This window comes from Triticum dicoccoides, chromosome 2A, assembly GCF_002162155.2.
Source record: "Triticum dicoccoides isolate Atlit2015 ecotype Zavitan chromosome 2A, WEW_v2.0, whole genome shotgun sequence".
NCBI classification, from domain to species: Eukaryota; Viridiplantae; Streptophyta; class Magnoliopsida; order Poales; family Poaceae; genus Triticum; species Triticum dicoccoides.
In genome coordinates, this window is record NC_041382.1 from 480,534,172 (window position 1) to 480,560,589 (window position 26,418).

A 26,418-nucleotide genomic window follows, 5' to 3' on the forward strand; every position below is an offset into this window, starting at 1 on the left:
TTGGGCTAGTTCGACCAATTAGCTAGGCCGCCGCCACATTTGTTTTTTCACCCCTTTTTTATCTACTTGCCGGCAAGTAAATTTAAATATCCACCGAGGCGTTGCTCTGGTGTTTGGGTGCGGCAGGATTTTTAATTTTTTGATTGACGGGAGCAGGCGCGACAGGATTTTTAATTTTTTGATTGACGGGAGCAGGCGCGGCAGCAATTAGTCACGATGACTCCGCCTGTACCCACTGCTCCCTAATGTGAGAAGTCGCCGACTGGTGTTTTACCGTGGTGAAAACCAAAAGATTCCCCGCTCCCTCCGCCTTCCCGTAGATTGCATTGCCTTTCAGCCGTTTCGCCCCCATTGCTTCCTCTCCCCATTGCTTCTAACTAGTGCCATGGCGGCGCAGCAGATCACGGAGTCCGAGGTGAGGCTCCTGACACAGGAGCTCCATGCCAAGGATGCGGAGCTCAGGGCCAAGGACGTGGAGCTCCATGAGCTCAAGGAGGAGAGGAGTGCCATGCTCCTCCGTTATGTGCGGGAGTTCACGGAGCTTCAAAAGTGGCAGGCGTCCACCACAAAGATGCTCGAGGCATCGGCGGTGTTGCTGCAGAAAGCGGGAGATACGATAGGCCGTCAGGGGAGCCGGCTGGAGCGCGAGCGGGCCGATCGTGACGAGGTCTAGGATCGCCTCAGCCACTTGGTGAACCAAGTTGCCACGCACGTGTTGCGGCTGCGCGATGCCTACCGTCGTGCCAGCGCGACAATGCCGGCCGGTGGGCTAAACCCTCTGCATGGGCATGTCCATGTCTCGGCGCAACATGATCGTTGGATCAAACTCAGACGGTGCAGATCAGTCACTGTAGCACAAAGCGTGTGGGTGTGTTTGGTTGCAGTCTCATCTCAATATAGTTGTTTCCTCTTCGTGTATTTTTGTCAACCTACTAGTTTGGACTCATGCACCATTCATGCACTCTGCCAAACACCCAAAAGTGGGTCGATAAGGGAACTTTTGCTCCTATCTCGTGCACCCTTCATACACCCTGCCTAACACTATTTGTGCTTCATGTGGTTCATGTTTCGTGGAGTACTGTAGCACCGTACTCTCCGTGTGCTGTGGACCTAGTTCTGTTAACATTGATCTCACCATCCATTCTCGACCGGACAGTTGAAAAAGCGGTACTATGTTACATATAGGAGTAGTTGACATGCGCACAACATCATTTGTTATCGTCATATCTTACTACACTAGCAACAAGATTGTGTAGTACTGACGTATGAACCACTGCACATGCCTAGTAGTAGGAGCACTGTGTATGTTCAAGTGGCTGTCGTGTTTCGCACTCCTCCGTCGTAAGAGTGAAAACGCTTGCTGTAATCATTTTTTTCTTCTGAAAAACAGTGGACACGCTCTACCGTGCGGATCCTCCTCCAGCCATGCACTAAATTACTCACTTTCGTCGATGTGTGGGACAGCCAGCATCGGGGTCCACCAGCCATGCACTAAATTACTCCATATTAGAGTGATGGTAGACTACCCCGATCGAAGCGCCGCAGTAATGCCTAATGAGCCATCAAATCACAAAACCCCCTCCTTTCCAGCAGTAAGTTGGACGGACGAAGCAACCATCATTTCACTCTTCTCTCTCAGCTTCGTCTCTACCCAACCCTCGCTTCTGCCTCATCTTTTTCCTCATTTCTTCAAGAAAACCCCAACCTGCTTCTGCCATTGTTCTTCTCTCCCAAAGAAGGAAAGGTGAGCGCATCAATGGTGTTGATTCTGTCCAAGGCCCGGTCTTGCAACCCCGAGACTGATCCTATAACTCCCTCTCTTTTCTTCTTTTGGGTTTGTGATTATGGTTTCTTTTCTTTTATTTCTATTTGACAGTTTCTTGATGGACGCTGGAGCACCAGCCGAAGTGATGTCTATGGCTCCGGCCAAAACCGTCGAGGATCATGGTACGAAGAAGCGCAAGCACCCCGCCGAGACTACCGCAGACAAGCTCAAAGCCATCGCCCTGTCCAAGCCCCCCTCTCCGGGATCCCTCATTAAGAAAGTCCAGGTAATATCTCTTCTTGACGATATTTTTCTCGATCTTGATCGTGTTTTTTCATCTAACACGCAGTACTAGTACTAGTAGTACAACTTTCTGGGTGATCTTGCATGTGATTTTTGTGTGCCAAATGACGGTTCTAAATTCCTCTTTTCACCAAAACATGCGAGAGGTTGACACTGATTTCTTATAGATTACTTTCAACTACTCCCTCTGTCCCAAATTTCTTGTCTTAGATTTGTCTAGATACGGATGTATCTAATACTAAAATGTGACTTGATACATCTGTATATAGACAAATCTAAGACAAGAATTTTGGGACGGAGGGAGTACTTTATGAACATCAATGCTACCTTTTAAGAGGGTTATTTTGCCTCAGTAACTTGTGTTATGGATATTGCATGTAATCCCTCTGCTCTCATGCCTTTGAAGACATGTTCTAGTGTCTTTGTTCACTCATTTCTGTGCGTATATGTAGTTATATATGGAGTATAATATCGAAAATCATCTTATATTTCTGAATGGAGGTAGTAATAAAATATGGTTTCTGTTTGAATTAGAACTAGGTCCGCGGTGGAGATGAAGTTCTCAAAGTCATGTCGTATGAACTGGAAGACCTGATGATGAGTTCTACTGCTGAACTATCCAGCTGTTGTGTCCTTGTCGCCACGTGTCCTGAACTAGTGTTTTCCTGTAGCATTGCTGTCAGGCGTGTTCTTGAGGCTGTACTTGACCACAACAATTTTCTGGTTGTGCCTTCGATTACGAAGGGTGTGATTCTTGTAAAGCTTCCCAACAAATCTGATGCGGCCTGTCTTCATCATCATGTTTATGAGTGGAAAGACCACTTTGTTAGGTTCTCCAAGGTTGACAAGATGGTGATGGTGCATGTAGACATCTCACACGAAGTCCATGGCCTAGTCAGTTATGTGGGGTTCATCCCGTAGGTCGGTGGCAAAAAATAGTCTGCAGAGTTTAGTTAGTGCAACTTTGCTTGTCTGTAGTAAGTACTATTGTTCAGTACTTGATTTGTGTTTGTGAACCCTGTATTGTTTATTAGTACTGCCGCTTTTGGTGTGTGGTCAGTCCTGAGAACGGTCTATGTTAATGTCTGTCCACTCAATTCAGTCTGTATATTTTGAAGTATCCATATCATATTTTTTGTGAGGACGGTCTAACAATTATGGTTACACTCCAATATCTATATGCATTGCAGGGTTTATCGCACCCACCAGGATTTCCAGTCCCATGGATGTTCGGTCCATATGATTTGTCACGACCTTTGGACTGTCCTGCTTGTGGGAGTAGGCGGGGCCCCTACATGCCACGCGTAGTTGAATGATCAATCTTCTGTTTAGTACTTCAACATAGTGATTTCCTGGTAAGGATTCACTCGTGTCACATCAAGTAAATCTTATTGATTTACTGTCTAAATCTTATTGATTTAATGTCATGTTTTCTTTCTTTTCCTGCAATTTTACGATGAAGGTTTTGACATGTGACATTCATCACAGAATAAACCATTTGGTTTGCTCTACGATGGCTATTTTTGCAGGTTTCACTTCTTATGTCGTGTCAGTAACGAAGGCACTGTCCGTCACTTATATTACTGGAAAAAATTGTATCAGTCTGTTGTCTGAGTACAAGCTGAATCCCTATGATGAACTACAGTTTGGTTTAACAAAAACGCCACAATTAGTCCTTCTCGCGCTTAAAAGAAATGAAGAAAAAGACTGGATCACGGTCACGGATCCTAGTCAAGTTAGAAAGCTGATCATAGCAGACCAGACACGATCACCGCTGTCTCGCATAGATCGAGCACCGACAGTTGCTCTAGCACTAACAGCGGCAGCAGCTCAGTCTGATCCAGCTGAGGATTGGGCACCGACCGCGTCAGTGGATTAGTCTGATCTACCGAAGGATCGGGCATCGACACCGGCACCTGCTCCGACACCAGCACCAGCTCTACAAGGAGCACCATCTCCGGCAGCAGTAGCGGCTTCGGCACCTGCACCAACACTTGCACTTGCATCTGCTCCGGCCCGTGCAGTTGCACCGGCAATAGACTGGGCTGCAGTTCGCACTTCATATACCAAAGTCCTTACAAAAACTGATATGTCCACCTTCTTGGTAAGCATTGGCCGCCCAAGTGCTTCGTTCTTTTTTCTTTCCATGTTGTTTCACATGATTCACTGTGTTGATCTAACTGTTTGGGTATGTCTTCTTGTTTGCAAACAGAGAATTCCTAGAGCAACGAGGGAGTCGTTCAACAATCCGGGCGACCGCGGCCAAGTTTCTCTTACCATGCGCAGCCTTGGTGTGAATGAACCTGCTCAATATATCGTAAGTATAAAGGATGGTCGCATGATGATTGATGCTAAAGGATGGTCAAGGTTCAAATCTAAATCATATCTTGCGGTAGGGGATGATGTCAAAATCGAACTTTCTTGGCAAGGAGAGTGTCGGTGGGAATGACACCTATGGGATCACAAGAATCCCTACTCCGGTTAGCGGGGCGCGAGGTCATGAGAAGAGCGGATCTAACGGGTAGCACACAGTTTGTTTATCCAGGTTCGGGCCGCAAGGATGCGTAAAACCCTACTCCTGCTTTGGTGGATTGTATATCTGTGTTCTTGAGCTAGCTATGGGGCGTGAGGAGCTCCAAAAAGCCGAATCCTTCTCCTGGTTGCCTCGGGCCTCCTTTTATAGAAGAAGGGGTTGCCACAGTGGCACACAGGAGGTGGAAAGGGTACAGTGATGCAAGGTTATCCCTCGCATTACATGACAAGGCGCATTTAATGCGTCTTGCTTAGGTGTCCTTGCTTTATCGGGGACGGGGGAGAGATATGTCTCGTCCGTCGCCGCTCCTTCTTGTGTCGACACGCGCCCTGGCCAGCGATGCCTGAGATGCCATGTAGGTAGGCAGGCAGCTGAGGTGGCGCAGTGGTGGGTCTTCACGAAGATCTGCGTGCCGCCACGCAGGTGCCTGCCCAACTGGTTGGGTCGGCAGCTGCATGCTTGTGGTGGTGGAGGTTTAGTCGGCGTGGGCCTGATGGTGGCCCTGCAGGTGTCCTCGGCAAGGGCCTTGCCGGGGCCCCGGCAAGGGTCTTGCCGAGGCGCCTGCTGTCATCCCTGGCAAGGCGCTTGCCGGGGGGCTTGTGGTCTTCCTCGGCTGGGATCCCGCCAAGGGTTGTTGTCTCCTTAGTGCGTATCTGATCTTGGATGTCTTCACGAAGATCTGCATGCTGCCACGGGGATGTCTCCCGAATCCTTGCCCTTTGGGGGCAGTGGACTCAAGGGTGATTTTCTCCGTAGGCGCAGGACGAGTCGCCGCGGCAAGGGTCTTGCCGGGCCTGCTAGAACTGTCTCCCGGCAAGGATCTTGCTGGGGGAGTTCGCTTCGTCCCCTTTGCTCTTCGTGGTCTTGGGCTTGGCGTTGTTCTAGTTCTTTTGAGCTTCGGTCTTACCCTGGCTCACCTCCCTTGCCTTGCTTGGTGTGGTGGTGCTCGTGGCTCAGACTGCCCGTGCACAGTTATAGGGGTACAAAAAGTGTACCCCTCTTTTTGTACACCGACAGAGAGCTGGTCCAAATCAACTTTGAAATTCTTCAGTAGCAGCACGCAACTGCCCAACTAATCTATCCTCCGAGAGATTTTGATGTAATAATCTGGCATGGTGAAACAAGTGTCCTGTGTGTATAAGTAGTACGATAGTATTATTTATCACATGGTATATCGTTGATAGACTTGCAACTCTGATTGCTGGTTAGGAACTGTCGTTTGATTTCATTCCAACAGCTGCCGTGCTTTATTCAATTTTGTGTATTCACCTTGCGACAACATCTAAAACCAGTGCTGTACCGATCGCTTGCAATATGAAAAGCGCTGAGGTAGAACACATGGGCCCCCAAACATGCAGGGTCGGCCTGTGGCCCAAAGTCCAGAACCTGGTTTCGAGAAGCACTAGCTCAGTGCAGAAGTGGCGTCCTCCTCCTGCTGCGGGTTGGGTGAAGATGAATGTTGATGCTGCGTTATCTCGCAATGGTGAAAGGGGAGCCCTGGCAGTTGTGAGCCGGGATCATACAGGCTTATTCCTTGGAGCATCGGCACTGGTTTGCGAAAGTGTTACTGATCCAGAGATCCTAGAGGCAATGGCATGTTGCGAGGGGCTATCTCTAGCTCTTGACTTAAACCTGCAACAAGTTCAGATTAGCACCAATTGTTCAGCAACAGTCAAGCATATCAGAGAGGCATACTTGGGGCCCAGCAAAGTTATTATGGATGAGATCAAGATGAAGAAGAATATGTTCCAAACCATGGAGATCATACATGAAAAATGCGAGTGTAATGTTGAAGTGCATGTGCTCGCAAAAGCTGCTACTTCTTTGCCCTGTGGACGCCATCTTTGGCTCACAGGAACCCCCGAAATTATTTGTATACCTATGACTGTTAATCTTCAATAAAGCAGCTTTTATCCCTCAAAAAAACATTTGAGTATTATATTCTCAGCTGAACCCCCATAATGCCCGTGTGTTGCAGAGGGAGTATTTTTCTCGGCTAGGTGATCCTGCGATATAAAAGATTTGTATATTTCTTTACAGAGGGAGTATCTCTCTGTCAAAAAATATATTTATGTGTAACTAGTTACTCCTGTCTTTCTACTTCCTTTCGCTGATATGTGGGGCAACCAGCAACAGGGTCCACGTGCCATATGCACAAATTAGAGTGCACAACTTCACGGTAGACACACCCCGGTCATAGCGCCGCGGTAATGCCCAATGAGCCGTCAAATCACAACCCCCCCTTTCTAGCTTTAGCAATAAGCTGGACGGACAAAGCGGCAATATTTCACTGGGCCTGAATCCCTTTCTCCCCCGTCTGCTTGTTCAGAAAAAAAAACCCTCTCGGCGATTGCATAGGGTTTTCTCATGGAGAACTAGGTATGAATTCTTCATCCATCCCTGATAAACCCAAGTCCCTTGGTCGCAGGTAATCCTAGGATGGCAGCCACCATCGTTGATGCATTTTTCTTCCTACTGAATCTAGTGTGTTTCATTTGCAGTGCCCAAAGTGCGAGTACCCTACAGGTTTCTGTGCCCTCGGCGAGACGCCACACTTGTTCCTTCTCATCCTAACACATCATTTTGAAACGCGCACAGTATGTTCCTAGAATCCTCTTTTCTATTCGGGAGGGTGGGGGTTTCTTGAACATGCTGTGTTCTCATATTATTTTTCCTGCAGTGTATTATTTGCTCTGCCAGAACACATGTACTCAAGATGCTCGGCCTTGCCATAATTGAATACACTAGTTTAATGGTCACAGTGAAGACAAGCCATGGATATAAGTTCTGAGTTGGGTTCATGAACCAAGAAGATCACTGCTTTTTTTATGGCCAAACTTGGATAAACTTTCTGAAGTGTTATGGACTGAAAGTTGGCGCACGAATGTTGATGGTAATAGTAGAACCTGGTCTCATCTTCACTGCGATCTTCCACCCCAACGTCGTTCCAATTGTTCATCCATGTTAGTTTTGTATCTGGTTCTTGCTTGTTGCCTCGATTACTTCTTAATCCACCTATTCTGTCTAACTAATCACAATTTAACTTTAGAAGTAACAAAGAATCTCTCACGAAGATGCTACTTCTAACTAATATTTTCTTATAATTGGTGGCACGTGTAGGTTTTTTCAGAGTAAAGCAGTCTGCTCGTTTGTTACTCTGTAATAACTCGGCTGTTACTAATGGTACTGAAGTTGACTGGATCGACATCCACAAGTTCCTACACTTTATTGATCGTCTTGAGGTCCTTGTGGGGCATTTCAATGGTGGAAGGCCATGTGGGATATGTGTGCCACTGCTGCACTCGTTGAACAGGTCCAACTGTGTCGAGAAACTTATGGTACAAGCTGTTTTCTGTTATATATGTTGTTCATAAACTATTGCTTATACACAGTTTTACAGCTGTGATCTTCTTGAAACAGGAACTGCCGAGTTCTATTGTTCCTATACAGATGCCTAACCATGGTTGGGGCAGACTTGCGCTTGGTCACAACATGATGTTTATGTCGACCTACTCAATTCCCCTCGAAGGTGAAAAGATACTTATTCATGGGTGGTCTCAAATAATGAAGGCCCGTCCATCTTGGAGAATAGGACAGAAGATTATGTTCATGCTTTTCGATGGCTCTAAAGCAAATATCCTGTTTATTGACCATGTTGCGAGATGAAGCCGCTTTCAGAAGGTTGTGGATGCGCGGGGTGGTGCCTGGGCCTTGTCCTGGGGCTTGGCGGCCTCACCCTTGGTTAATTGTAGGCGAAGTAGCACTGTTCGAGGCGTGCTTTGTACGGTTGAACCTGTATAAGTACTCATACTGCTTTCAGCTTTGGTTGTTAAGTGCCCCTGCTGGTTTCAGTTAAGGTTGTTAAGTACTACAGTCTGTCGTGTTTCTTCAGTCCTGTCTTCCTCCAGCCGCCAAAACCAAACCAGCGCCGGCGGGGCCGCCTGCTTCCGCCTCCCTCGGCTGGCTGCGCCTCAATGCACACATCGCCGCCCCACCGTCTCCTAAATCGTTAATGCCGACGTCCTCCGCGCGCTTTGGTGCGCTCGCCGTGGCGCCGCCCTCTCGCATTGTCAACATGGTCAACAAACAACAGGAATCGGTAGAAGTACATGGAGAGGATGACAGAAGGGGCCCACCATGTCAACGTATGGAAAAATAAAATGCTTCCTCCTAGTGTTTTCCTGACATCTGGGACCCACGACATTGGGAGCGTATATAGTCAATAGACAAGAGAACAACACAAGATCGGCTGACACCTGGGACGTAGCTACTCGAGCAATATTTTTTTTGTTTGGTATTGTTGAGACGGAGCAGGGTTTGAACTGGGTTGTTGCCCGTCTATCCCAGGCTTATATTTTATGTTCACCATGTGATCAGCCCAGCTATTTTTTCTTTGTGAAAATGAGCCCAGTTTATTTTTTCTGAAGAATACCCAATCCAGGCCTACTTATTTTTCTATGCCCTGATGGGCTGCAACTCTTTCAAGACGCATGCAAATCTTGAAAGTAATATGAAATGGGTTGTAAATATAAAAACAGATGACAAATTGGCAATTACTTTATAATTTCTGAATTTTATTACATTTTTAGATTCCTATTTCACTGGGCATTAACCTAACTTAAATATATCTTCAAAGTACTTTAAATCTGGCTAGACATTTCAGTGTTAAAAATAGTTTGGAACCCACAGAAATATGCGAAATTGGCCCTGGCCAACCAAAAAAACGACTGCAATAAATTGCATAAGAAGTTGCCATGAGCTATATATAAATTATTAAAAAAAGAGGGAGTGGTCTGACTTGTGGGCCTGTTTAGTTGACGCGTATGCAAGATTTTTTTAGTTATTATATATGTCAACAAACCATTCTAGCAGATGTAACCATTGGATGTCAATCCAACGGCCGTCGTGTTTCTTCAATCTCTAATCTTCTTGCTCCAGCCGCCAAAGCAGCGCTGGCGGGACCGCCTACTCCCGCCTCCCGTGGCCGGCTGTGCTGCCGCGCAGGCTTCAGCGGCCCCTACTACTCCCACCGCTGGCCAGGGCATCCCTCTACTCACCCACACTCCTTGTTATTCTGTGGCGACGGTAGCCTCACACCGCAGCCGAACCGGTGAACGCTCGTACTCCTCTCTGCGTGGGCATCCACTGCCGCGTCTTCCCCGGCTCCGCGTCGTCCCCTTCCTATGCCTCGCCGTCGTCCACCGCCGTGGTGCTCTTGGCGTGGCGTGGTCAATGTGGTCAACAACTGACTTCCATCGGGACAGTACTGTACGTGGAGAGGCTGACAGCTGGGTCCACGGCAGCCGCAAGGAAGTGCCTCCTTATTACGCGCAAAATAATTATTCCTCCAGCTGACAGCGGGGACCAACCGGACGGGTCAACAGTATTTTGCGAAAAAAATTGTTTCCCCCTGACTACTTGGACCCACCGGACGGGCCACCGTATTTCGCGAAAAAAACATTCCCCCCGCTGTCAGCTCGGACCCACCGGAAGTGCCTCCTTATTACGCACAAAAAAATGAATACTCCCCCGCCTAGCTGGGACCCACCTTGGTGGGAGGCTGACTTGTGGGCCTACTAAGTTGATGGGGATGAAGGGCTTTGTCAACTTAGTCAATATGAACGATTCTAGCTCCAGTGACCGTACGATGTCCATCCAACAGCCGTAGTGCTTCTTCAACCTCTGGTCTTCTTGCTCCAGCCGCCCAAAGCAACGCCGGTCGTGCCGCATGCTCCTGCCTCCTGTGGCCGGCTGTGCTGCCGCGGAGGCCTCACCGCCCCCTACTATTCCCACCGCTGGCCAGGCCCTGCGGCGACGGCAGCCACACACCGCAGCCAAACTAGTGAACCCTCGTACTCCTCTCTGCGCGGGCTTCCACTGCCGCGCCTTCCCCAGCTCCGCGTCGTCCCCTTCCTAGGCCTCACCGTCGTCCACCGCCGTGGTGCTCTCGGCGCGGCGTGGTCAATGTGGTCAACGACCGACTTCCATCAGAGGAGTACTGTGCATGGAGACGCTGACAGCTGGGTCCACGGCCGCAGCAAGGAAGTGCCTCCTTATTACGTGCAAAATAATTATTCCTCCACCTGACAGCGGGGACCCACCGGATGGGCCACCGTATTTCGTGAAAAAATGTTTGCCCCTGACTGCTGGGACCCACCAGCTACATATTCGCACGCAAGGAAGTGCCTGACAGTCGGGACCCACCTGGTCGAAGCGTACGTAGCGTTGTCATTCTGGTCGCGAACATGTACGTACATATATACTGGTCGATGTAGAGGTGTGCACGTGTCGTAGTAGAGGCGCACACGTAGCATGTACACGTACGTACAGCGACCAGGGTGCAAGAAGAAAATACGGCCACGTATGTGTACATACGGGTGGGGTCTCGAACGCCTACTCGCGCATATGTACGACCATGGCTCGTGTACATGGCTGGGTTGGAACGGAGAAACAGCATCGTCGTCGTGTTCATGGGGAGGCAACGGAATGCGTCATGTTCATGGAGAGGCAACATAATGCGTCGTGTTCATCGGGAGGCCTTGGACGGAACAGGCGATGGAAACGAGGCCTGGCATACCGCAGAACGGAGGAAACGGCCTTGTGTTCGACCGGCCATGTTCGAAACGGGATCCTGTTCATCGGGAGGGGTCTGGCGCACCGCAAAACAGAGGAAATGGACCTCCTACGGTCGAAACGGGGGTCCTGTTGATCGGGAGGGGTGTGGCGTACCGCAAAACGGACGAAATGGACTTGTGTTGGAGCGCGACGGTCAAAATGGGGGTCCTGTTCATCGGGAGGGGTGTGGCGTACCGCAAAACGGGACTCCACGGGATACTGTTCATCTCCACCGTCGACCCCCTCCAGTCTCCACGAGCTACTGTTCATCCATGGGCTCCTATTATCCAGCCTCCACCGTGCGCTACTCCACCGGCTACTGTTCAACCAGCCCTCTCCACGGGCTCCTGTTCAACCACCCCTCCACGGGGCTACTGTTCATCCTGCCCTCCGCCGTCTACTGTTCATCCTGCCCTCCACGGGGTGGTCCTGTTCATCCAGCCCTCCACGGGGTCCTGTTCATCCAGCCCCAACCGGCTCGATTGATCGGGGTCCTGTTCATCTAGAGGCAACACCACAGGGTCCTGTTCATCCACCCCCACCAGGAACTATTCATCCACCCCCCCCCTGCAACACTCACTGTTCATCTAGAGGCAGCATCGATCGGCTTCAGTTAGCAGCAGTAGCGAAGGAATCGCTCGATCGGGTTCAGTTAACAGCCATCGATCGATCGCTCGGGTTCAGTCACGCGTAGCCTGCAGTGCAATAGCTCGGGTTCAGTTAGAGCCCAACGCATCGCTCGGGTTCAGTTAGAGCCAACACCTCGCACACACGCGCGTACGTGTATGAGAGAAATGTGCATCGCTCGGCCCCCGACCTCCCACCGTAACCGGGAACTCCCCGAAATTTTCCTCCCCCTCGCTTCTGCCACGGTTTTTTCCGTCATGGACGGCCCAAAGAATGTCATGCAGCCGCGTCTCCGGCCCGCCCATGACTAAAAGCCCATTTTCTGTCATGATTTTTTGTCATAGAAGTAGGAGCCCACCACATCTATGATGATACCGAGTTTTGTCACAATTATCTTCATAGAAGTGTCATATGTATGACAGAAAAAAATTTCCTTCGGCCCAAAGTGTCATGGATGTGTCTTTTTTTGTAGTGCTCTATGGCACGCCCCACGGGGGATTCCTACTCCTAGTAGGAGTAGGTTTCCCCCTTTCCCTAGTTGGAGTAGGAGAAGAAGGAAGAGGGAGAAGGAGAGAAGGAAAGGGGGCCGGCCCCTCCCCAATTCGAATTGGGCTTGGGGGCGCCCCCCACTTGGCCGTATCCTCCTCTCTCCCACTATGTCCCATTAAGGCCCATTGACTCCCTGAGGGGTTTCGGTAACCGCCCGTTACTCCGGTAATTGCCCGAACTTATCCGAAACCTTTCCGATGTCCAAACATAGTCTTCCAATATATCAATATTTATGTCTCGACCATTTCGAGACTCCTCGTCATGTCTGTGATCACGTCTGGGACTCCGAACTATCTTCGGTACATCAAAACACATAAACTCATAATATCGATCGTCATTGAACGTTAAGCGTGCGGACCCTACGGGTTCGATAACTATGTAGACATGACCGAGATTCATCACTGGTCAATAACTAGTAGCAGAACCTGGATGCTCATATTGGTTCCTACATATTCTACGAAGATCTTTATCGGTCAAACCGCATAACAACATACATTGTTCCCTTTGTCATCAGTATGTTACTTGCCCAAGATTTGATCGTCGGTATCATCATACCTAGTTCAATCTCGTTACCGGCAAGTCTCTTTACTGGTTCCGTAATGCATCATCTTGTAACTAACTCATTAGTTACATTGCTTGCAAGGCTTATAGTGATGTGCATTACCGTGAGGGCCCAGATATACCTCTCCGACAATCAGAGTGACAAATACTAATCTTGATCTATGCCAACTCAACAAACACCAACGGAGACACCTGTAGAGCATCTTTATAATCACCCAGTTACGTTGTGACGTTTGATAGCACAATAAGTGTTCCTCCAGTATTCGGGATTTGCATAATCTCATAGTCATAGGAGCATGTATAAGTTATGAAGAAAGCAATAGCAACAAACTAAACGATCATAGTGCTAAGCTAACGGATGGGTGAAAGCGCAAGTCCTCCCTGGGTGGTATTGGTAACTAATGTCAACATATCTCTTCTTAGACTAATGTTTTTATCTAGTATATGTCAGATAAGTTCAACACATGGAGTGGCGTGGACAAGAGGATGTGGAACCCTTTCAAGATGCTAAGGACAAAGGATTGGCTCAAGCTCAAAAGATCAAGGCTCTACATTTTCAGTTTAGTGATCCAAGATCACATTGAGTCCTTAGGAAAGCTAATACTATTACAAGGGGATGAGGTGTTGCGTAATGGCTTGCTTGCTCAAAGTGCTTAGTGATATGCTCTGATAACCCACAAGTATAGGGGATCGCAACAGTTTTCGAGGGTAAAGTATTCAACCCAAATTTATTGATTCGACACAAGGGGAGCCAAAGAATACTCTCAAGTATTAGCAGCTGAGTTGTTAATTCAACCACACCTGGAAACTTAGTATCTACAGCAAAGTATTTAGTAGCAAAGTAATACGATAATAGTGATAATGGTAACAAAAGGTTATGGTAGTAAAAGCAATGTTTTTGGTATTTTGTAGTGATGATAGAAGTAGGAGCCCACCACATCTATGATGATACCGAGTTTTGTCACAATTATCGTCATAGAAGTGTCATATGTATGACAGAAAAAAATTTCGTTCGGCCCAAAATGTCAGGGATGTGTCTTTTTTTGTAGTGCTCTATGGCGCGCCCCATGGGGGATTCCTACTCCTAGTAGGAGTAGGTTTCCCCCTTTCCCTAGTTGGAGTAGGAGAAGAAGGAAGAGGGAGAAGGAGAGAAGGAAAGGGGGCCGACACCCTACCCAATTCGGATTGGGCTTGGGGGGCTCCCCCCACTTGGTCGTATCCTCCTCTCTCCCACTATGGCCCATTAAGGCCCATTGACTCCCTGAGGGGTTCCGGTAACCGCCCATTACTCCAGAAATTGCCCGAACTTATCCGAAACCTTTCAAGTGTCCAAACATAGCCTTCCAATATATCAATATTTATGTCTTGACCATTTCGAGACTCCTCGTCATGTCTATGATCACGTCCGGGACTCCGAACTATCTTCGGTACATCAAAACACATAAACTCATAATACCGATCGTCATCGAACATTAAGCGTGCGGACCCTACGGGTTCGATAACTATGTAGACATGACCGAGATTCATCACTGGTCAATAACTAGTAGCGGAACCTGGATGCTCATATTGGTTCCTACATATTCTATGAAGATCTTTATCGGTCAAACCGCATAACAACATACGTTGTTCCCTTTGTCATCGGTATGTTACTTGCCCAAGATTTGATCGTCGGTATCATCATACCTAGTTCAATCTCATTACCGGCAAGTCTCTTTACTAGTTCCATAATGCATCATCTTGTAACTAACTCATTAGTTACACTGCTTGCAAGGCTTATAGTGATGTGCATTACCGTGAGAGCCCAGAGATACCTTTCCGACAATCAGAGTGACAAATCCTAATCTTGATCTATGCCAACTCAACAAACACCATCGGAGACACCTGTAGAGCATCTTTATAATCACCCGGTTACGTTGTGACGTTTGATAGCACAATAAGTGTTCCTCCGGTATCCGGGAGTTGCATAATCTCATAGTCATAGGAACATGTATAAGTTATGAAGAAAGCAATAGAAACAAACTAAACGATCATAGTGCTAAGCTAACGGATGGGTGAAAGCACAAGTGCTCCCTGGGTGGTATTGGTAACTAATGTCAACATATCTCTTCTTGGACTAATGTTTTTATCTAGTATATGTCAGATAAGTTCAACACATGGAGTGGCATGGACAAGAGGATGTGGAACCCTTTCAAGATGCTAAGGACAAAGGATTGGCTCAAGCTCAAAAGATCAAGGCTCTACATTTTCAGTTTAGTGATCCAAGATCACATTGAGTCCTTAGGAAAGCCAATACTATTAAAAGGGGATGAGGTGTTCCTTAATGGCTTGCTTGCTCAAAGTGCTTAGTGATATGCTCTGATAACCCACAAGTATAGGGGATCACAACAGTTTTCCAGGGTAAAGTATTCAACCCAAATTTATTGATTCGACACAAGGGGAGCCAAAGAATACTCTCAAGTATTAGCAGCTGAGTTGTTAATTCAACCACACCTGGAAACTTAGTATCTACAACAAAGTATTTAGTAGCAAAGTAATATGATAATAGTGATAACGGTAACAAAAGGTTATGGTAGTAAAAGCAATGTTTTTGGTATTTTGTAGTGATGATAGCAATAGCAACGGGAAAGTAAATAAGCGAAGAACAATATATGGAAAGCTCGTAGGCAACGGATCAGTGATGGAGAATTATGCCGAATGCGGTTCATCATGTAACAGTCATAACCTAGGGTGACACAGAACTAGCTCCAGTTCATCAATATAATGTAGGCATGTATTCCGAATATAGTCATACGTGCTTATGGAAAAGAACTTGCATGACATCTTTTGTCGTACCCTCCCGTGGCAGCGGGGTCCTTACGGAAACTAAGGGATATTAAGGCCTCCTTTTAATAGAGAACCGGAACAAAGCATTAATGTTACACCCTCGATGCGACTATAGCTCCCACGTGTCGAGGCACGACTTAGAGACATAATCGCATTGAAGGCATATGTCGCAAGTTAGGCAATCTTCACAACATCCCATGTAATGTAAACAATAAAGGGGAGATATCATAGTCGGCTTACACTCGCCACGTCAAACAAGTACATAAATAACATTACATCATCCAAACACTCATGGCCCGACTATGGCGCCAAAATAAAAGAGAACCCAACATGCGACACGGTCCCAATCACCCCCAATTGGGCACCACTACTGATCATCGGGAAAGGAAACATAGTAACATTGAGAGTCTTCGTCGAACTCCCACTCGGGCTCATACGGGTCTCCTGGAGCAGAATCATTAGGCCCTGCATCTGGTGTAATAGTAATCTGTGAGCCAAAGGGACTCAGCAATCTCGCACCCTCGCGATCAAAACTATTTAAGCCTATAGGAATGGCAAGGTAAAATATGAGTGGAGCAGCAGCAAGCGACTAGCAAATATGGTGGCTAACTTATTCGCAAAAGAGAGCGAGAAGAGGAGGCAAAGCGCGAGCGAGAAACTAGAGAGCAACCTGCGCAAACATTACTCCAACACCGTGTCCACTTCCCGGACTCTGCCGAGAAGAGGCCGTCACGGTAACACACTCAGTTGATTCATTTTAATTAAGTTAAGGTTCAAGTTATCTACAACCGGACATTAACAAATTCCCATCTGCCCATAACCGCGGGCACGGCTTTCGAAAGTTCAATCCCTGCAGGGGAGTCCCAACTTAGCCCATGACAAGCTCTCACGGTCAACGAAGGAATAGACCTCCTCCCAAGACGTTCCGATCAGACTCGGTATCTCGGTAACTCAAGACACTTCGATAGGTTAAAACAAGACCAGCAACACCGCCCGAATGTGCCGACAAATCCCGATAGGAGCTGCACATATCTCTTTCTCAGGGCACACTCAGATGAGCCAGACGTTGGGTAGGCCAGCCCAGAGTTGCCCCTGGTAGCCCCGGACATCGCTCGGTTGGACCAACACTCAGAGGAGCATAGGCCCGGGGTGGGGTAAAATAAGATGACCCTTGAGTCTGCAGAACCCAAGGGAAAGAAAAGACTAGGTGGCGAATGGTAAAACCAATGTTGGGCATTGCTGGAAAAGCTTTAATCAAGGCGAACTATCAAGGGGTTCCCATTATAACCCAACCGCGCAAGGAACGCAAAATCCGGGAACATAACACCGATATGACGGAAACTAGGGCGGCAAGAGTAGAACAAAACACTAGGCGAGAGGCCGAGCCTTCCACCCTTTACCAAGTATATAGATGCATTAAGATGACATGGCAATATAATGATATCCCAATAAGTAAATAAAAGATGTTCCAACAAGGAACGGCCTCCAATCTTCACCTGCAACTAGCAACGCTATAAGAGGGGGCTGAGCAAAGCGGTAACATAGCCAATAACGGTTTGCTAGGACAAGGTGGGTTAGAGGTTTGTCATGGCAATTTGGGAGGCTTGAAAGCAAGTGGTAGGCATCGTAGCATTGGCATACCAAAAGAGCGAGCAAACTAGCATAGCAAAGATAGTTGTGATTTCGAGGGTATGATCATCTTGCCTGCACAGTTGTCAGAGTTGACTGGATCCTCGAAAGCAAACTCAACGGGCTCCTCGTTAGCGAACTCGTCTCCCGGCTCTACCCAAACAAGACAAACAAGCAACAAGGATACAATCAACCACGTGCAAACTCAAACAACACGATGCAAAGATGATATGCTATGCGAGATGCGACGTGGGATGCAAAATGCAAGATATGACAGGAAACGCATGAACCTGGCCTCAACTTGGAAAACCAAGTGTGCCACTGTTAAGATGAGATGAAATCGCTTGAAAATGATATAAAGAACGCCGGAATCGGAGTTACGGTTTGGAAATGGCAAGCGATTCAAAAATGACACCGGTCTGCGATCTACAGCAAGTAGGCCTCTAAATGCAATGAAATGAACATGCTACAGCACCCAAACATGACAACAAAATACATGGAAGGGATGCACACAAGATGCTTAACAAAAGTCTAGCACTGAGCTACGGCCAAATCATCCATTAACAGGTTCAAACAAGCATGGCAAAAATGCGCAAACAGATCTCAGACTTAGTGAAATTAACACGTGTCTGGAATTTCAGATCAGGTAGCACTCTATGGAGCAACAAAACTACATGCTACAGGACCTGAACATGGCAAATTAAAGCATGGCATGGAGCTGCTCAAAGAGCTTAACAAAAGTCCCTTAGTGACCTTGAGCCAAAAGGGATCAGAAAATACAATTGCAAGCATGTGAACATAGCAAAAACATAATCAGTTTTCAGACTTGGTGAAAAACTGGCACATGCTGAAATATAGCTCAAGTAGGCATGTTTACGAGCTCGATGCACTCACTACGGTGCAAGTCATGGCAAGGCAAGCATACACCCATCAAGAAGGCACAAAATGCAAGCTAGACATGGCAAGAACAATAGCATAGCATGCACGGACCAACTACAACATCACCGGCAAAATTGCAAACAAGTTGACAATCTGCCCAGATTCACAAAGTAGCAAAAGTAGAGCTCGATTGACTCAAGCTAGGCTGCTCCATAATTGCAAACAAAGACATGAATGGATAGAGCACTACAATATTAACAAAACTCTCTTACTGATTATCCTCAAAAGAGGCACGGATCACTAGGAAACAACATGAACATATGGCAACATGAGATAAACAGCCCCAGGACTTAGTGAAATTACTAAGTCCCTGAAAACAGAATTAGCAAGTGCACCACTTTGCAAGCTTGCACAAGACACTACACACATCCTAAAAATACATGGGTTGCACCTCTGGAAAGATGACAAAACCCTTAACAAAACACATGTAGAACTCGAGGGCATATCATGCACACAATAAACATGGCAAAAATGACAAAAGTGCTAAACGGAGTAGCAGATCTGACAATTAACTCAAGTAGCCCTCTTCTAACAGCATTTCGGGCATCAAGATGAACTCAAATGAAAATGATGCCATGGAACGAAATGATGTACTCTCTGAGATGAACATTTTGATATGCTATATGCATGAATCGGAGCTACGGATGCGAAGTTACGAAGCCGCGAACATGGGCATATGAACTAAAAATTCTGAGGACTTTGGAAAAATTCAACCTCCGGATCTAGATCTAGGGTTTCGGGGGCACGCGGCCCGAGGTTCGCCTGCGCGAGCTCAAGGTCGCCGGCGAGGTGGGTTGGTCGGCCGGGAGAAGAGGGGAGGCGAGGCGGAGGCGGCTCCGGCTGGCGCGGAGGCGGAGGCGGCGGCGGCGCGGCGCGGAGGCGGCGGGCCTCGGTGGCCGGCTGCGGGCCTCCCGGGCCGGCGTGGTGGGCGGCGGCGCAGCAAGCCTACGACGGAATTACTCATGCACGGCGTTGAGCATCATGAAATTGGTGATGGAAGATGGTTGATGATGACGATGGCGACGGATTCCCCTCTCCGGAGCCCCGAACGGACTCTAGATCAGCCCTCCCGAGAGGTTTTTGGGCTTGGCGGCGGCTCCGTGTCGTAAAACGTGATGATTTCTTCTCTTTCATTTTTTTCTCATCGAAATTCAATATATGTAGGTGGAGTTGGAGTCGGAGAGGCAACAGGGGGCCCACGAGGTAGGGGGTGCGCCCTAGGAGGGCAGGCGCGCCCCCCACCCACGTGGCAAGGTGGTGGGCTCCCTGGCCTTCATCTTTGGCAGGTATTTTTCTTATTTTCTGAAAAGTGGCTCCGTGAAGTTTCAGGTCATTCCGAGAACGTTTGCTCCTACACATAAATAACACCATGGTAATTCTACTGAAAACAGCATCAGTCCGGGTTAGTTCCATTCAAATCATGCAAATTAGAGTCCAAAACAAGGGCAAAAGTGTATGGAAAAGTAGATACGTTGGAGACGTAGAACCTCCCCCAAGCTTAAACATTTGTCTGTCCTAAAGCAATTCAGTTGACAAAAAGTGATAAAGAAAAACTTTTACAAACTCTGTTTGCTCTTGTTGTTGTAAATATGTAAAGCCAGCATTCAAGTTTTCAGCAAAGATTATAACTAACCACATTCACAATAACGCGTAGATCTCAAGTTTACTCATATCAATAGCATAATCAACTAGCGAGCAATAATAATAATCTCGGATGACAACACTTTCTCAAAACAATCATAATATGATATAACAGGATGGTATCTCGCTAGCCCTTTCTGAGACCGCAAAACATAAATGCAGAGCACCTTTAAAGACCAAGGACTGACTAGACATTGTAATTCATGGTAAAAGAGATCCAATCAAGTCATACTCAATGTAAACTAACAGTAATGAATGCAAATGACAGCAGTGCTCTCCAACTAGTGCTTTTTAATAAGAGGATGATGACTCAGCATAAAAGTAAATAGATAGGCCCTTCGCAGAGGGAAGCAGGGGTTTGTTGAGGTGCCAGAGCTCGGTTTTGAAATAGAGGTGAATAATATTTTGAGCGGTATACTTTCATTGTCAACATAACAACCAAGAGATGGCGATATCTTCCATGCTACACACATTATAGGCGGTTCCCAAACAGAATGGTAAAGTTTATACCCCCCCTTCCACCACAAGCATCAATCCATGGCTTGCTCGAAACAACGAGTGCCTCCAACTAACAAGAGTCCCAGGGGGAGTTTTGTTTGCAATTACTTTGATTTAGTTTGCATAAAGCATGGGACTGGGCATCCCAGTGACCAGCCATTTATCTCGTGAGTGAGGAGCGGAGTCCACTCCTGTTGAGAATAACCTGCCTAACATGGAAGATATAGACAGCCCTAGTTGATACATGAGCTATTCGAGCATACAAAATAGGATATTTATTTGAAGGTTTAGAGTTTGGCACATACAAATTTACTTGGAACGGCAGGTAGATACCATATATAGGTAGGTATAGTGGACTCATGTGGAATAACTTTGGGGTTTAAGGGATTGGATGCACAAGCAGTATTCCCGCTTAGTACAGGTGAAGGCTAGCAAAAGACTGGAAAGCGACCAGCTAGAGAGCGACAACAGTCATGAACATGCATTAAAATTAATCAACACCGAATGCAAGCGTGAGTAGGATATAATCCATCATGAACATAAATATCGTGAAGGCTATGTTGATTTTGTTTCAACTACATGCGTGAACATGTGCCAAGTCAAGTCACTTAAATCATTCAGAGGAGGATACCACCCTATCATACCACATCATAACCATTTTAATAGCATGTTGGCACGCAAGGTAAACCATTATAACTCATAGCTAATCAAGCATGGCACAAGAAACTATGATCTCTAATTGTCATTGCAAACATGTTTATTCATAATAGGCTGAATCAGGAACGATGAACTAATCATATTTACAAAAACAAAAGAGGTCGAGTTCATACCAGCTTTTCTCATCTCAGTCAGTCCATCATATATCATCATAATTGCCTTTCACTTGCACAATCGAACAATGTGAATAATAATAAGAGCGCACGTGCATTGGACTAAGCTGGAATCTGCCGACATTCAATAAAATAGGAGAAGACAAGACAATATGGGCTCTTTTGTCAGATCAACAATAATGCATATAAGAGCCACTTCAACAATTTAATTATGGTCTTCTCCTAGCGACCCCCAAAGAAAAGAAAAGAAATAAAACTATTTACATGGGAAAGCTCCCAACAAGCAAAAGAAGAACATGAAATATTTTTGGGTTTTATTTTTAATTACTACTACAAGCATGGAAAGTAAACTAATTAAAAGCTACAACTAATTTTTTTGGTTTTTCTTAAGGTTTATTAAGCACACAAGAAGAAAGCATAAAAAGGGAAATAAACTAACATGGATGATACAATGAAAAGTATGAGCACCGACATATAGCAATGAGTGTGTGAACATAAATGTAATGTTGGTGGGAAATACATACTCCCCCAAGCTTAGGCTTTTGGCCTAAGTTGGTCTATGGCCACGGCTGGTCTGGCGGATATCCATAATAGTAGATGGGGTCGTACTGCAATGCGGCAGCTATCACCTGCTAAGCTGCAGCATGACGACGAGCGGCCTCCTCTCTCCTCTCGTACTCATCTGCCTCCTCTCTGGTAATAGTATATCCTCCTCGTGCCTGATAATCAAAGAAGGCAGGGGCATGGAGAGTAATACGGACAGCATGGTGTCTGTCAAAGATTAGTCGATACTGGAGAGGTGATTCGTTCCTCTCGACACACTGATGGTGAACCATAGCATTAAAATCTAGATAAGCAGGAGGTAATTCAATATCATCTTCGCGTATGGCTACACCAAGAAAATTAGCTATGCGGGTTGCATAAATTCCTCCAAAGAAATCTCCATTAAGTCTATCAAGATGCAACCTACGTGCAACAAAGGCTCCCAAATTATATGATTTGTCTCCTAACACAGCACTCCTAAGAATACTAAGATCGGGGACACACATGTGACATGCCTCATCTTTACCATTAATGCATCTACCTATGAAGAGAGCAAAATAATGTATAGCAGGAAAGTGAATGCTCCCTATGGTAGCTTGTGTAATATCTCTAGATTCTCCCACAGTTATTCTAGCAAGAAAATCTCTAAATTCAGATTTGCGAGGATCCCTTATACTACCCCATTGTGGAAGTTTGCAAGCAGTGGTAAAATCCTCTAAGTCCATAGTGTAAGATTTATCATAAAGATCAAACATGACAGTTGGAGAATTACGTGAAGTTTAAAATTCAAACCTCCTCACAAAGGTATTGGTGAGATAGTGATACTGGTTGCACTTGTCTTCCTCGAAGCTCACAAGATCAGCATTACGCAAATATGCGTTAAATTCTTCCTTAATTCCCGCTCGATCCATAAAGTTCTCAGAAGGCCATTCAGAAGGACGCACTGGAGTGTCTCTTGGTGGCTCTTCATCAGCATCACGCATTGCAAGCCTGGGTCCTTGCTTCCTTGAAGAACCACCTTGGAACATTTTCCTGAGCATATTTCTTCCTCCGAAAAATTCTGAATTTTTTTAGTAACTTCAAAATAAAAGTAAACCAAACTCAATAATATTGATAGCAACTACTTCTACAAGTGCCTAGGGCCTATATCATGCATCGAAACTACTTTTGACCATATAAATTTGACATGCAAGCTCAAGAACAGGGTCACCTAAGCAACACAAATTTGCAATGAATAAAGCACTAGAACAAAAACTAATTGGACCAATGGAGGAGTCACATACCAAGGAACAATCTCCCCAAGCAGTTTTGTGAGAGGTGCTTTGATCAAGGAGATCGAAAATGGCAGCAAGATGAGCTAGAACTCGTGCTTGAGCTGGTTATTCGTGTTTGTGGGGGGAAGATGAAGTGTGTGGGTGCAGGAATAAGTGGAGGAGGGCCACCATGGGCCCACGAGGCAGGGGCGCGCCCTAGAGGGGTGGGCACGCCCTCCACCCTCATGGCACGGTGGTTGACCCCCCTGGTATGTTCTCAGTTCCATAAATCCTCAAATATTCTAGAAAAAAACATATTTAAATTTCAGGGCATTTGGAGAACTTTTATTTTTGAAGTATTTTTATATTGCACGGATAATCAGATAACAGACAGAAAAATATTTATTTTTTATTTTATTTAATGTAAATAACAGAAAGTAAAAGTGGGGTACACAAGGTTGTGCCTTCTAGTTTCATCCATCTCATGATCATCAAAAGGAATCCACTAACAAGGTTGATCAAGTCTTGTTAACGAACTCATTGCGAATAACATGGAACTGGAGAAATTTCGAATAACACTATGTTACCTCAACGGAGATATGCACATCCCCAATAATAAGAATATCATATTTCTTCTTGACAGTAGGAAGAGGAAATTCAAAACCTCCAAATATAATCGATGAAATTTTTCCAATAGAGTTGATACTATGAACTTGAGGTTGTTTCCTCGGAAAGTGTACCGTATGCTCATTACCATTAACATGAAAAGTGACATTGCCTTTAGTGCAATCAATAACAGCCCCTGTAGTATTCAAAAAGGGTCTTCCAAGAATAATAGACATACTATCGTCCTCGGGAATATCAAGAATAACAAAGTTCGTTAAAATAGTAACGTTTGCAACTACAACAGGCACATCCTCACAAATACCGACAGGTATAGCAGTTGATTTATCAGCCATTTGCAAAGATATTTCAGTAGGTGTCAACTTATTCAAATCAAGTCTACGATATAAAGAGAGAGGCATAACACTAACACCGGCTCCAAGATCACATAAAGCAGTTTTAACATAATTTCTTTTAATGGAGCATGGTATAGTGGGTACTCCTGGAGCTCCAAGTTTCTTTGGTATTCCATCCTTAAAAGTATAATTAGCAAGCATGGTGGAAATTTCATCTTCCATTATCTTTCTTTTATTTGTAATAATATCTTTCATGTACTTAGCATACGGATTGGTTTTAAGCATATTAGTTAATCGCATACGCAAAAAGATAGGTCTAATCATTTCAGCAAAGCGCTGAAAATCCTCATCATCCTTTTTCTTGGATGGTTTGGGAGGAAAAGGCATGGGTTTCTGAACCCATGGTTCTCTTTCTTTACCATGTTTCCTAGCAAAAAAGTCTTTTTTTATCATAACGTTGATTCTTTGATTGTGGGTTATCAAGATCAACAGCATGTTCAATTTCTATATGATTATCATTACTAGGTTGGGCATCATTATGAACATTATCATTAACATTATCATTAGTTTCAAGTTCATTACCAGATTGAGTTTCAGCATCAGAAATAGAAATATCATTTGGATTCTCAGGTATTTCAACAATAGGATCACTGGAAGCATGCAAAGTCTTATCATTTTTCTTTTTCTTCGTTTTAGAAGAAGTAGGTGCATCTATATTATTTCTCTGAGAATCTTGCTCAATTCTCTTAGGGTGGCCTTCAGGATACAAAGGTTCCTGAGTCATTCTACCAGTTCTACTAGCCACTCTAACAGCATAATCATTATCTTTACTATTCAATTCATTAAGCAAATCATTTTGAGATTTAAGTACTTGTTCTAGTTGAGTGGTAACCATAGAAGCATGTTTACTAATAAGTTTAAGTTCACCTTTAACATTAGCCATATAATCACCCAAGTGTTCAAGCATATTTGAATTGCATTTCAATTGTCTACCAAAATAAGCATTCAAGTCTTCTTGCTTAGCCATAAATTTATCAAACTCATCTAAGCATGGGCTAGCAAACTTAGTAAATGGGATTACAGCTTTATCATATCTATAAGAGAATTTACCTTCACTACCCGTGTCGGGTTATCAACACCATGAGTTTCTTCAATAGGTAAAGGATTATGATTATATGTTTCTTCAACAGGCGGTAAATTAAGACCATGTATTTCTTCAATAGGAGGTAAATTCTTAACATCTTTAGCTTTAATACCCTTTTCTTTCATAGACTTCTTTGCCTCTTGCATATCTTCAGGACTGAGAAATAGAATACCCCTCTTCTTCGGAGTTGGTTTAGGAATAGGCTCAAGAATTGGCTCCGGAGGTGTCCAATTATTTTCATTTGTCAACATATTATTCAATAGAATTTCAGCTTCATCCGGTGTTCTTTCCCTGAAAATAGAACCAGCACAACTATCCTGGTAATCTCTGGAGGCATCGGTTAGTCCATTATAAAAGATATCAAGTATTTCATTTTTCTTAAGAGGATGATCAGGCAAAGCATTAAGTAATTGGAGAAGCCTCCCCCAAGCTTGTGGGAGACTCTCTTCTTCAATTTGCACAAAATTATATATATCTCTTAAAGCAGCTTGTTTCTTATGAGCAGGGAAATATTTAGCAAAGAAGTAATAAATCATATCCTGGGGACTACGCACACAACCAAGATCAAGAGAATTAAACCATATCTTAGCATCGCCCTTTAATGAGAATGGAAATATTTTAAGGATATAAAAGTAATGAGTTCTCCCATCTTTAGTAAACAGGGTAGCTATATCATTCAATTTAGTAAGATGTGACACAACGGTTTCAGATTCATAACCATGAAAAGGATCAGATTCAACCAAAGTAATTATATCAGGATCAACAGAGAATTCATAATCCTTATCAGTAACAAAGATAGGTGAAGTAGCAAAAGCAGGGTGAGGTTTCATTCTAGCATTTAAAGATTGCTTACTCCATTTAGCTAATAATCTTTTGAGTTCAGTTCTATTTTGGCATGCTAAAATAGCTAAGGAAGCTTCTTGATCAAAGACATAACCCTTAGGAATAACCAGTGATTCTTCATCATCACTTTCATCAGTATCATCAGATTCAATATTTTCAATCTCTCTAGCCCTAGCAAGTTGTTCATCAAGAAAATCACTAAGTGGCATAGTAGTACCAGGCATAGAGGTAGTTTCATCATAAGTATCATGCATAGAAGAAGTGGCATCATCAATAACATGCGACATATCAGAACAAATAGCAGAAGCAGCTATAGGTGTCGCAAACTAACTCATAACAGAAGGTGAATCAAGTGCAGAGCTA